General features: G+C 36.3%; 1 pseudogene; it reads left to right on the top strand.

Moving 5' to 3' along the window:
• The first annotated feature begins 3,139 nt into the window (after nt 1–3,139).
• On the top strand, nt 3,140–5,089 carry LOC124080589 (ATP-dependent DNA helicase Q1-like; annotated as a pseudogene).
• Nucleotides 5,090–13,764: the final 8,675 nt, after the last annotated feature.

Here is a 13,764-nt window from a genome sequence, read left to right as displayed (position 1 = left end):
GTGTCCCTTATGTTTATTTTCCTACCCTTTGTTTTTCTAGGCAGAGTTTGAGGAAGCCTAAAGTTATTCAGTGTGATGAAGGTAGGAAAGTGGGGAAAGGAAGAGAGGGAGGGGCTGAGAATGGTCTCTGTAAAGTTGGGTCAAATGGGGGCTGGGGTTGTGGTTCAGAGGTAGGGTACTCGCCTAGCATGCATGAGGCACTAGGTTTGATCCTCAGCACCACATAAATGTAAAATAAAGATATTGTGTCCACCTAAAACTTAAGAATAAATATTTAAAAAAAAAGAGTTGGGTCAAATGCAGTGTTGATGGTCCCATGATGCATGTCAAGTGTTTCCCAAATTTTGTGCCTCAAGGGTCATATATCTTATCCCCCAGGCAATAATTGTTTAATAATTGAAAAATAATAATATAGCTTCGTGCAATAAAACATTATCTGGCCCTAGATCCTGGTTTGGGGTAGAGGGGGTTATGGCCAAAAAAAAAAAAAATGTGGCATATACATACAATGGAATATTACTCAGCAATAAAAGAGAATAAAATCATGACATTTGCAGGTAAATGGATGGCTTTGGAGAAGATAATGCTAAAAAAACAAATGCCGAATGTTTTCTCTGATATAAGGAGGATGATTCATAGTGGGGTAGGGAGGGGGGGCATGGGAGGAACAGACAAACTCTAGATGGGGGGGTGGGAGGAAGAGGGAGGGGGCAGGGGATTAGCAATGATTGTGGAATGTGATGGACATCATTATCCAAAGTACATGTATGAAGACACGAATTGGTGTGAACATACTTTATATACAACCAGAGATATGAAAAATTGTGCTGTATATGTGTAATAAGAATTGTAATGCATTCTGCTGTCATTTATTTTTTTTTTTAAAAAATCAATTTAAAAAATAATTTAAAACAAGAAAACAAACAGGACAATTTATGAGAATATTTAGTACTGCATATTCAGGGCATGCCAAAGACCAAAAATACTTTGTACAAAAAAATGTGATTAAGCTAATGTGGGAAAAATGAAAGCCAATGTGAGGTTAGACTGTATGGAATAATATTATTTCCCGTTGGTATTAATGTGGGCAGCTGTGGACAGATTGTTTTAAATGATGAAAAATTGTTATTGAATGATATCATTGATAATGGCAGTATTTCTTTTCAAATTTAAGACCAAGTTGTAAAGCACTCGGGTCTTATCTCCATGCACAGTGTAGGAAGTGTGGAGCTCATCCCCGCATCTGTGATAGGAAAGCGTTTAATAGACTGAATCCATGCCGCTTTCTTCTGGGAGATTTCAATTTCACTGCAAGCAATTTACATAGAGAGTCACAGCTTGAATTCATAGCTCATATCTTGGTTGCTTTGGAGATAGCTTCTCTGTTGGAAAGGCAATTACGACCTGCAGGAGAAGCCTGTCTACCATTAGTCTCCAGTTTTAAACGTTGACAGGTGGAGATGGAGGTGGGGGTGGGGGTGATTAATAAAGTGCTTTGTCTTTCTAGTCCTGGGAAGGAAAGGGATTTAAGTGTCACAATTTCCTAGTCTCCAGAGATTTCTTTTTCCTGAACATTTCAAGCTTTTGACCAAAATGAGAACAGGAGTAATTCGTAATTAGTGAACTTTGTCACATTACATATATGAGGACAATGAAGTGATCAAAGGGCACCCTTTCAAAAGTTTACTAAACCATAGGAAAAACAAGAAATCTAGTGAGACTGTAAAAATCACTTCTCGCCCCCCACCCCCGGGTGTGAATAGCTTTGAAATGTATGCAGAGATTTGTGTTATATTTATTGTTCTTAGGGGAAATGGAACTGAACTCTGGTAATCCTTGGTACGACTGTACCACAAAACAGTCCTGACAATAATGTTCTTGAGATAGCTTTCCCCTTAACTGCTAATATGGGAAAACTGTTGTATCTGCAAATTAGATCATGGTTCAGCCAAACAAATGTGTATTTTCTGAGTGACTTATTCTCTGCAAGTCCTTGACATAGCCAGAGGCTTATACATTCAAATCAGAGGCCTGAGCTAAGACCTTCCAGCATTTTCTCTAATTGACTTGGGCATGGGGACCCCTGATTCCTTCTCCTTTAATTGTCACCTTATATTCAGGGCTAAAAGGCTATAATTATTTGAAGTAGCTGAAATTTGAGTGACCCAGATAATTATCTCAGCAAGACGGGCTTAAAGTTTATTGACACAAATGCCAGTTTCATTAAAGGTTTGGTACAAAAGGCAAGTCCATGAGACAGCTGGTTGACCGAGGTGAATTGACAATGAACAGCACCAAAGACATAGGAATCACCAGGGACTTTGTAGTAATTACCATCATTTCCATAATACAGTTAGCAGAGGATTATGGGAGGCCAGAAGAATCTTTATAGTTACCATACTTTGCTTTCCCCAAATTGAGACTAAGCTGCTTACAATCAGACTTCTTCTGTCATCGTTTCTCAATGGGAACCCCAGAGCACCATGGCTGAGACTTCACTCAGGCAAAAGAACACAGTGGATGAGTCAAAATGAATCAAAACCATACTTTTCCCTAGATTCTGGGCAGCCAAAGCTAACACAATGACAATAGTAAATTTTGCACAGGTATAGATTTTTAAGTCCTACCTTTTCATTTCTCTCCTCTGCATGTTTAATGCATGACTAAAGAGAGCACAATAATTGTCTGCTATAAAGTTTAAAATTTTTTAAACAATCATCTGAATTTAAATGAATCGCTCTATTCTGCATTTTAGGGTTTATTGATCATCATTACATAGTAAGAATTCCACATGTAGCTTAACCAGAGATCACCATGGGAATAAAACACTTTTTCATACCATTCACCAAATGCTACATCCTATTGTTGGTTAACATACAGTAGGCATGTCATGCTTCTCTAAACAGACCATAAGCTATTAGAAGCTGGTGCCTTTTAGTAGCAACATTGCATGAACTCAGTGGTCTAAACAGAATAATTTCTGTGGGTCAAGAATCCAGGCCAAGATTTGCAGAGCTGCAGAGAAAGACAGAAATTTGGATCTCCTGTTCAATTTTAGAATGGTATTTATTTCAGGGAGCAGGTATCCTGCTGAAGAGTGGGTGCTCTTGCCACAGAAAGTTGCAAGCAAGCCTACTGAAAGATTCAGAGAAGCCAAAGAAGCTGCAGGCCAACTTGCTGCAGGGAGATTCAGCAAGAGCTGGAGGAACTGGTTTCTGCCCCCTGCCAAGGAGCTGTAACTGAGGAATTGAATTCTATAACCAATGAACTCCATGCAGTAGACATTCAAATTCAAGAATTCATGGAAAAGCAACAAAAGCTTCTTCAGAAAAAAATGTTCCCTAACACAGAAAGTGCTGCTTAAAGGGTTTTGATGCTGGGGTAAGCAATGAATGTGATTCTTCACCTCCTGCTTAGAATATAGATTTCCCATAGTCTGATAACATGAAAGATGTTCTGCAAAATGTCTTTAAACTGCAGACAGTTTGAAACTATTAATGTAACAATGGCTGGAAAGGAAGTACTTCTTTTTTATACCTTCAAGAGGTGAAAAAGTTTATGCTATTAGTAACCAGCATTATGTTCAAATGAAATTAAACTTGTGATTTACGCTCATTGATCTTCTGGAAGATCATTTAATGGTTTCAGAAGAATTTGGAATTTCAGTTACATGTTAAATGCTTCTAATTCTGAGGAGTATGTGAAATGGGTTCATGCTGAAATGGTAAATAAAAACTCCAAGTTAAAGCTAATTTCTGTGACTCCAGAGAAAATTGCAAAAGACTTTTACCTTGTTTAGCTCAAGTCTAGAGAAAACCTATGAAGCAACAAGATTTATTCGCTGTGGATGAAGTTCATGGCTGTAATCATTGGGGATGTGATTTCAGACCTGATCATAAGGCACTTGGTATCTTGAAGCAGCAGTTCCCTAACGCATCACTAACTGAGCTGACTGCAACTGCAAAAATCATGTTTTGAAAGATGCTTAGAAAATTTTGTATGTTGAAAAGCGTTTTACTTTCACAGCTTCATCCAAATCTTTATTATGAGGTTCAGCAAACACTGAAAATTTTATTGAGGATATAGTAAAGCTCATTAATGGAAGATACAAAGGGAAATTAGGAATCATATATTGTTTTTCTCAGAAAGACTCTGAACAAGTAACTGTTAGTTTATAGAATGGGAATCCATGCAGGTCCTTACCTGCCAATATAGAACCAGATGATAAGACCAGGTTCATACAAGATGGTCAGCTAATGAACTTCAGGTGGTAGTGGCAATGGTTGCATTTTGGGTGGGAATTGATAAATCAGATGTGAGGTTTGTTATTCATCATTCAATGAGTAAAGCCATTGAAAATGGTATTATGGCCTTGAAGATATATTCATAGTAAGTTTGATGGTGGACATGGAAAATGTGGGACAATATAAGTTTTATGAGATACTGCTAAAACATAAGCAAACGTCGCAATGTATTAATAGCTCAGCATTTAATGAAGTGCAGAACTCAGAAGCATGTAATAAAATGTGTGATAACTGCTTGTAAGGACATTTCATTTGAAAATGGCATTATAACAGAATACTATAAAGATCTGATTAAGATCCTGAAACAGGAAGAACTGAATGGAAAACTCACTATACTAAAACGGATTGATTCTTGGATGGGAAAGGATGCAGCCAAACAGAGAGTAGCAAGTGTGGTTGCTCCTGTATTCCTTGGGAAGACCTGAAGAAAATCATTACACACTTTCTTCTGCAGCTGTATCTTAAAGAAGATGATAGTTTTACAGCTAATACTACCATTTAGTACTTGAAAATAGGACCTAAAGCTAATCTCTGAACAGTGGAGCATACATTATTATTATACAAGTGAACAAGCACACACAGAGCCACTTCAGGGTTCAGACATCTTATTCTGAACAAGCTGATAAAAGGAAGGAAAAATTCAGGTAACTTCCAGAAGTCTGCTAACATGCTTTAACAGTCTGGTTCTAAGAATACAGGGGCTTAGAAAAGAAAGATTGATTATGCCTGAAAGGACTGTTACAAATTTCCCATGAAAACAACAGTTCCTTCATGTACACACCATTAATTTTGTGGTTAATAGTTTAATTTTTTAAAAAATATTTATTTTTTAATTGTAGTTGGACACAATACCTTTTCTATTTATTTATTTTTATGTGGTGCTGAGGTTCGAACACAGGGCCTCACACATGCTAGGCAAGCGCTCTACTGCTGAGCCCCAGCCCCAGCCCCAGCCCCAATAGTTTAATTTTAAGAACAATTTCATTGATACTTTATATAAGAGAGCTATATTTTCAGATATGAGCATTTGAGACCTGTCAAAATTGGGAATCAAGAATTACATAATTTTATAACACGAAATAGGGAAAGTAAATCATTTTAATTCAACATTTTATAAATATAAAATACTTCACAATAAGTTCATGACCCTCTTAAGCTCCTTAAGCCTTGGTATACTTAATTGTATTGTTTTCTTTTGACACAACTACCTTTTTGATAGCAATATTAAGCGACACAGGCTTCTTGCTACAAGTGAGAGATATTTTAAGCTGAATAAAGTCGATGATTTTAGATTTTAGCTGTAAAGTTCAAACAGAAAGAGAATAAGGCATCAATACAAATAAGATAACAAATAAGATATAGATACATTTGTACTTCAGTAAAATAAAACTATAAGCTTCTGACATTTTACAATAAAAAATGGATCTGGTCTGTTAGAATGCCTTTTGGCTAAGTAGATAAAAATTTAGTTAAATTCTCTCCAAGGCTAAATCGCAAGTGAAATGTTAAAATTTAAAACAGGTCTGGGGTTGTGGCTCGGTGGTAGAGTGCTCGCCTAGTATGTATGAGGCACTGGGTTCGATCCTCAGCAACACATAAAAATAAAAAATAAAGATATTGTGTTCATCTAAAACTAAAAAAATAAATATTAGAGAAAAAAAACATAAAAACAAGTAACACAAAATTTCTTGTATAATAAGTGGTCAATTTTGTGTTAGAAAAATATATCTGTAAATAAATTATTTGAACTGATATCATCCTTAGGATTTTATTTAATACTTTCCCCACTAACATCATTATCACTTCTGTATTGGGAAAAAAAAAATTGAGTCCAGTCGTGACTGAATTGGGACTGTGCTTCAGGGTCTCTCATGAAGTTGTCATCAGTGTGTTTTCTACAGCTGAGGTCTCATTTGAAGACTTGAATGAGGAAGGGGCCACTCCCAGGCTCACAAGTCTTATGTTTGTGTGTCTCCTCCAGCACCCAGCACTACATTTTGCCCATGTAATTTGCACTTGTTAAGATCAAATGGGGATTTTGACTTCCAAATACAGAAATTTTGAATGGGTTGCTACATATGGGTGAGGCTACTCGTTTGCTCTGGAGCACCTCTTCAAGGGATTAGGTGTCCATAGAGCTCTGGATGAACTGTAACCTGGTTTGCAAAAATGTGCCTGGGTAGAACACATCTCTGGGTGAAAAGGTGCAAGTAACAGTGATAGTAGCTCCTAGTTATTGAGCATTTAACATGTGCCAGGTACGGGGCCAAGAAAATGATCAAGCAGAGAGGCCTAGAAAGGTGAAGCACCTTGCCTAAGAATAATAAAGCTAGTAAATGGTTGAGCTGGGAAATCTTATTCTATTAATGCCAACATGCACGTTCCATCCACCAAGCCTTAGTGCCAGTGATAGATGGCTCTTTGGATAGGGAATGAGGCATACTGCTGCCTAAATCTCAGGTTGTTTCATCTAAGAGAAGCGTTAAAAAGCGATAAAAACTCAACAGAAAGGTACTGTTTAAATTGCTTTTCTTTTTATGTAGGCCAATTTTTACAGCAAACAAGCAATAAATCAACTTCTAACCCCTGGCACAATTTAGCAGCTATAAGTGGGGAGGGGAGACAATGGTCATTCACAGTCACCTGCAGTGCCTGTGATAGGCAGTGAGGCTGCTCTTCTGGGGTGGGAGGTCAGAAGGGCAGGATGCCTTCCAACAGAGCAGGAAGCTGGTTGCATACATGCAAGTGCAGGCTAGTTTTTTGTCGGATATCCTCTTGGCCTCCATCCAGAGCAGACTTTTATTCCCCAAGTCAGGTTATTATGCTCCTGTGATTTGGGGGTTTCAAGGTCCCAAACCATTAACATAATATGTAATCATATCACCCTGGGCAGATTTCTGTCCAGTGTCCTTTGTGACTTATTGCAAGGACAAATCAGAAACACATTTATCAGTCAGGACAAGCTAGCCACAGGCCATATTGACTACTAAAAATAACAGTGTGATAGTTCTGTATACTATACCCAAACAGACATATGCCCTTAAATACAGGCTCTAAGGAAATAAGAATCATTATATGATTTATCAAGGGAAGGAGGAAAGCCAGGTCTTTCTCTCAAAGTATTCATATTCAGAATTTACGGGGTGATGATGATACACATCCAGCATTTACTGCATATCCTTCTCATGGTGTTTTTCTGTTACTTCTTATAATCTAGCACATTTGATGGTCTCTTGAAACTTCTTAAACAGTGTCAGGATGTGTTACTCATGAACCAAAAATGTTAGACCTCATTACATATTTTCAGTTCCCTCCCTCCTGACAGACACTGCTGTCTTGCTGCTTCCCCAAATGTGTACCATTGAGTTAAGGAGCAGGAATCACAGAGACTGACTTGTCTCTTTTCTGAGTGTCACCATCTATGAGGCCTTATAAATGTCTGGGTTCGTCACTGCTGTCTGAAACAAAGACGTGCATATGCTCAAGGACAGGACAGATTGTGCATACCCAGGCAGGTCAGTATTGAAGCAAAGTGATATTTGTAGGATAGAATCTGAGAAGACCAAAAAAGGTGACAGTTGAAAAAAAAGGGGGGGGGGGACATGAAAAAGTGCCTATGAAGTGGTTCTCAATCTTTGCTACATGTTAGAATCATCTAAGTTGTTCTGAAAATTCTAATAGCTAGGTCACAGCTTCAAACCAACTAAATCAGAGTATCTGAGGATACAACTGAGGCAAAAGTACTCACTAAAACATCCCTACAGGGGCTGGGGTTGTGGTTCGGCAGTAGAGTGCTCGCCTAGCACATGTGAGGCACTGGGTTTGATCCTAGCACCACATAAAAACAAATAAATAAATAAATGGTATTGTGTCCAACCAACTACAATAAAAAAATAAATAAAAACAAACACACAAAAACTTCCCTACATTGATCACCTAACAGAAGAGGAGGTTTTCCCATTTCTAGGAATAAATATGGTATTACTTATAATAATAGGTATATTATAAACACTGAATAAAAATATTGCTGCAATCTTAGTGGCTTATAAACACAATTTATTATCTCATAGTTTGTATGGGTCCGGAATTCAGGCATGAGTTAATAGAGTTACTGTGCTTCAAGGTTTTTCATGAGACTATAATCAATGTGTCATACAGAGCTGAGGTCTCATCTGAATGCTTAAATGAGAAAAGAGGCGCCTCCAGTCTCACATGATTGTTGGCAGGATTTGGTTCCCTGTGGCTGTAGACTGAGGGCCTCATTTTATTACTGACTGTTGCCTGGAGTAATTTTCTCCTCATGTGAGCCTCCCTACATAGCATTTGTTCATCAAAACATGCAAGCTGAAAAGGAAAAGAAGACTGATAGCAAGATGAAAGCTATTATAGAACATAATTTCAAAAGTGATACTCAAGGGCTGGGGTTGTGGCTCAGTAGTGGAACACTTGCCTAGCACATGTGAGCCCTTGGGTTTAAAACTCAGCACCACATAAAAATAAATAAACAAAATACAAAAGTATTGTGTCCAACTACAACTAAAAAATAATTTTTTAAAAAAGTGATACTATATTGCCTTTGCCACATACTGTTAGAAGTAAGTCATAGAATCTGCCCACCCTCAATGTGAGAGGATAACATAGAGGAATAAGTATCAAGAAGTGGGGTACTTATGGGCTATTTTAGAATCTGTCCATCACAAACACTATACTTCACAAACTCTATTATTCTATGTGCAATGTCTAGCAGTCAATAAAAGTACAAGGTACATGAAAACCCCAACACATTGTCAACAGATGGAACAATTAAAAGAATAGACTCAGAGATGATCCTGATGTTGGAACAAACACAGGAACTTTAACATAACTATAGACAATATGTTAAAAGATCAAGTGAAAACATGAACAATATGCATGAACAGATGGAAAATATTAGTAAAGAGAAGGAAACTATAAGGTAGAATCAGATGGAAATGTTAAGAAGAAATCAAAAAATTCTAAAATAAAGAATTCCTAACCAGGCATTGTGGCATATGCCTGTAATTCCCAGCAACTTGGAAGGCTGAGGCAGGAGGATCTCGAGTTCAAAGCCAGCCTTAACAAAAGCAGGGAGCTAAGCAATGGGAATGTGGGTCAGTAGTCAAGTGCCCCTGAGTTCAATCCTTGGTACCCACCAAAAAAAAATCTTTTTATAGGCTCATTAATAGAATCAACAGTTGAGAAAAGACTCAATGAACTTGAAGATAGGGCAATAGGAACCATCCATACTAAATGCAGACAAAAGAGTAAAAATAAATAGAAAACATATCTAAGATCTGTGGGACAACATCAATGGAATCCTGGAGAACCCCAAGCAGGATAAATACCATACACATGCACACACCCAGACATAGACACTAGATTTGTTATGTTCAAACTTCTGAAAACTAAAGGCAGCCAGAGAAGAAACACATTTTACACGCAGAGGAAAAATGGTAAGATGTACAGCAGACTTATTATCAGGAACTATGTAAACCAAAAGCAGATGAATGATGGTAAAACAGTGACCAGAATACCTGACAAGAACACTTAGAGGGAAAGTTTATGTGAGGCTCACAGTTTCATCTCAGTCCATAGATGTCTGACTTGATTGCTCTGGCCTAAGGTGAGTGTGGCAGAGGAAAGCTGCTCCCCTTATGGCAAGGAAGCAAAGAGTAAGAGACAGGAAGGGGCAGAGCATGCCTCCAGTGACCATCTCCTCCAGCCATGCCCCATCTGCCTGCAGTTACCACCCAGTCAATCCATTCAAACTAGTATGGACTGATCAGATTACTGCTGTCATAATCTAATCATTCCATCTCTGAATATTCCTGCATATTTAACAGGAGCTTTTTTAAAGATGTACTTTTAGTTGTTGATGGTCTTTATTTTATTCATTTATTTATAATGTGGTGCTGAGAATTGAATCCAGTGCCTCACACATGCTGGGCAAGTGCTTTAATACTGAGCCACAATCCCAGGAGGTTTTGGGGGGTACCATACATCCAAACTATAACAAGTGACATCTTAAAGAATTGAAAATCATTTTATCCCTGAACTCTACACTCAGAGAAAATACTTTTCATAGTTGAATACAAAATAAAAACTTAAGAAAAAGAAAATCTGAAATAATTAATTACCAGCAAAATTGTAGTAAAAAGAAATTTTCAAGCAGTGGAAGTATTATACCAGATTGAAGGTTGGAGTCATACAAAGAAATGAAAAATTTCAGAAGGGGTAAAAATGAAATATATATATATATATATATATATATATATCATATAAATGCAAATACTTTATATGTATAATTACTATATATGTAAATACTTAATATGTGTAAATATTTTTCTTCATGAAAAAGATTACTATTTAAAGTAAAATTTGTAACATTGCTTTATAGGTCTTATAACACATGTAAAAACAATTAAGGCACAAAATATGAAAGAGAGAATTGGAAGGGTATTATTGTAGGATTTTTTATGGCATTGTGAAGTATAGTAATAGCATTTGAATGTAAATTTTGGTAAATGAAAATGCATACTATAAACCCTGGGAAACCAGCAATTTAAGTTTTTTTTCCCAAAAGAGCTATAACTAAGGGGCTGGGGATGTGGCTCAAGCGGTAGCGCGCTCGCCTGGCATGCGTGCAGCCCGGGTTCTATCCTCAGCACCACATACAAAACAAAGATGTTGTGTCTGCCAAAAACTAAAAAATAAATATTAAAATTCTCTCTCTCTCTCTCTCTAAAAAAAAAAGAGCTATAACTAAGATGTCAAATGTGAAAATAAATGGAATTATAGGAAATAGTAAACTGATCTAAAAGAAGGCATAGAGAGAGAAACATGGAAATAAAGAATAGATGGGATGAATAGAAAACAACAGAAAGATGATCAGTTTAAGTGTAACCATAAAAACACAACTTATCAACATGTGTCAGATATACTAAAGAAGAAGAAAGGGGGAAATTTATGTTAAATGCTTACATATGAAAAAGGTATCAAGTCAATAAAATAGGTTCCCATCTTAAGAAATTAGGGAAGTAAAATATACCCAAATCAAGAAGGAGGTAAATAATAATAAAAATCAATAAAATAAAAAGCAGAAAAACTATGAAGAAAAATCAATTAAATGCAAAACTTGGTTCTTTGAAAAGATTAAGAAAATGGATAAACCTCTATTCAAAATGACCAAGACAAAAAGAGTGAAGACACAAATTACCTACATCTGGAGGGACCATCAGTACAGATGACATCAAAAACATAATAACAAAACATCATGTTGTTTCGTTTGATAACTTAGAAAAAAAATGGACAAATTCCTTAAAAGACATAAACAACCAAATCTTACTCAAAGTAAAATAGAAAAACCTGAGGAGTCTATATATATGAAGGAAATTTAAAGGAAAATTCTTGATAGAGATGGTATGATAGGCAGTCTCTAAGATGCCCCCCCCCAAACTCCGCATCTGCTGATATTTCCAACATTATATACTTTCTTCTTGAGAATTTAAAGGTTTACAGACTTATTTCGTACAAATAGAATACGGGAGACAGGAAGGAATGAGCTATCACTTATGAGACAAGGTTATAAAAACACTGGCTTCTATTTTGGGTTGTCTCTCTTTACTCACTCTATGCACAGCAAGCTGTCACGTTGGGAGTAGCCCTGGTGTGAAGACCCACATAGTATGGTGAGAAAATGAGGCCCTCAGTCCAACAACCCACAAGGAAGAGAAGGCTGTCAACAACCATGTGGGTAAGCCTGGATGTAGATCCTACAGCTCCAGTCAGATTTTGAGATGTCTCTTCCCTGACTTACAGCTTGACTACCACCTCATGAGAAATCGTCAACCCAAACCACCCAGCTAAGCTGCTTCCAAATTCCTAAACCACAGAAACTGATAGTATTTTTAAACATACTAATTAATTTATCAATTAAAACAATTAATTTATTAAATTAAATTTATTTTATTTAACACATATTAATTTATTAAATTAATTAAAACAATTAATTTATTAATTAAAATATAATAATTGTACATATTGATTGGGCACAGTGTGATATTTTGATACATGTAATAATAATATCAGAATAAGAGGCATATCCACCACCTCAAACATTTATCATTTCTTTGTGTTAGGAACATTCAAAAGAGATATATAATTATTGTCAACCATAGTTACTCTACTGTGCTAGAGAAATTAGAATTTATTCCTCCTCTCCAACTACACTCCTGTACCTGCCATCTTCTCTCCATTCCCACATCCTTCCCAGCTTTAGGTATTATTCAGTTACTGCCAACTCTCTTCTTCTATGAGATCAACTTTTTAGCTTCCTTATATAAATAAGAATGTATGGTATTTGTATTTTACTTAACATAATGTCCTCCAGAATCATCCATGTGGCTGCAAATGAAAGAATGTCATTGTGTTTTTTACTGCTAAATAGTGTACCATTTCATCAGTCAACGAACAGTTAAGTTGATTCCACATCTTGGTTATTATTAATAATACTACAATGAACATGGAAGTGCAATATTTTTTCAATATACTAATTTCATATTCTTTGGATACACAACCATTTGTGGGATTGCTGGATCATATGGTGGTCATATTTCTAGTTTTTTGAGTAGCCTCCATACAATTTTCCATAGTGGCCGAACTAATTTATATTCCTACCAACAGTGCATAAGAGTTCCCCTTTTTCCACACCCATGTCAGCATTTCTCTTTTCTCTTTTTAATAACAGCCACTTTAACTGGAATGAAGTTGTATCTCATTGTGTTTCAATATGCATCTCCCTGATGAATAGTAATGTCAAGCATTTTGTCGTACGCCTATTGGCCATTTGAATGTCTTCTTTTGGGAGTTGTCTATCCTTTGCCAACTTCTAACTGAATGATGATGATGATGATGATGATGATGATGATGATGATGATGATGATTTTGCTATTGAGTTGAGTTTCTAGTATATTTGGGATACTAACCCCTTGTTAGATGTATAGTGTGTGAATATTTTTTTCCCTTTTTGTGCAGATTCCCCTTTCACACTGTTGATTATTTCCTTTGCCATTCAAAAGCTTTTCAGTTTGATGTGATTACATTTGTCAATTTTTGCTTTTATTTCCTGACTTTTGAAGTTATATCCATAAAAATTTGTCCATATCAATGTTCTAAATAATTTTAACCATGTTTACAAGTATTTGTGTAGTTTTGGGTCTTAAATTTAAGTCTTTGATCAATTTTGAGTTGAATTTTGTGTAAGAAGAGAGATATAGGTCTAGTTTCATTCTTTTGCATATGGATATCCAGTTTTCCTGACACTATTTATTGAATAAATTAGCCTTCCCCAGTGTATGTTCTTGGTGCCTTTGTCAGCTTGCTATAAATTTGTGGATCTATTTCTGGGTTCTCCACTTTGTTTCATTGGTCTTTGTGTCTGTTT

Source organism: Marmota monax, unplaced genomic scaffold, assembly GCF_021218885.2.
Source record: "Marmota monax isolate L192 unplaced genomic scaffold, Marmota_monax_Labrador192_F-V1.1 WCK01_AAM20220418_F8-fsc00018, whole genome shotgun sequence".
In the NCBI taxonomy this organism is placed as follows: domain Eukaryota; kingdom Metazoa; phylum Chordata; class Mammalia; order Rodentia; family Sciuridae; genus Marmota; species Marmota monax.
The sequence above is the reverse complement of the archived record's forward strand: the minus strand, read 5'-3'. Positions and strand labels throughout refer to the sequence as shown.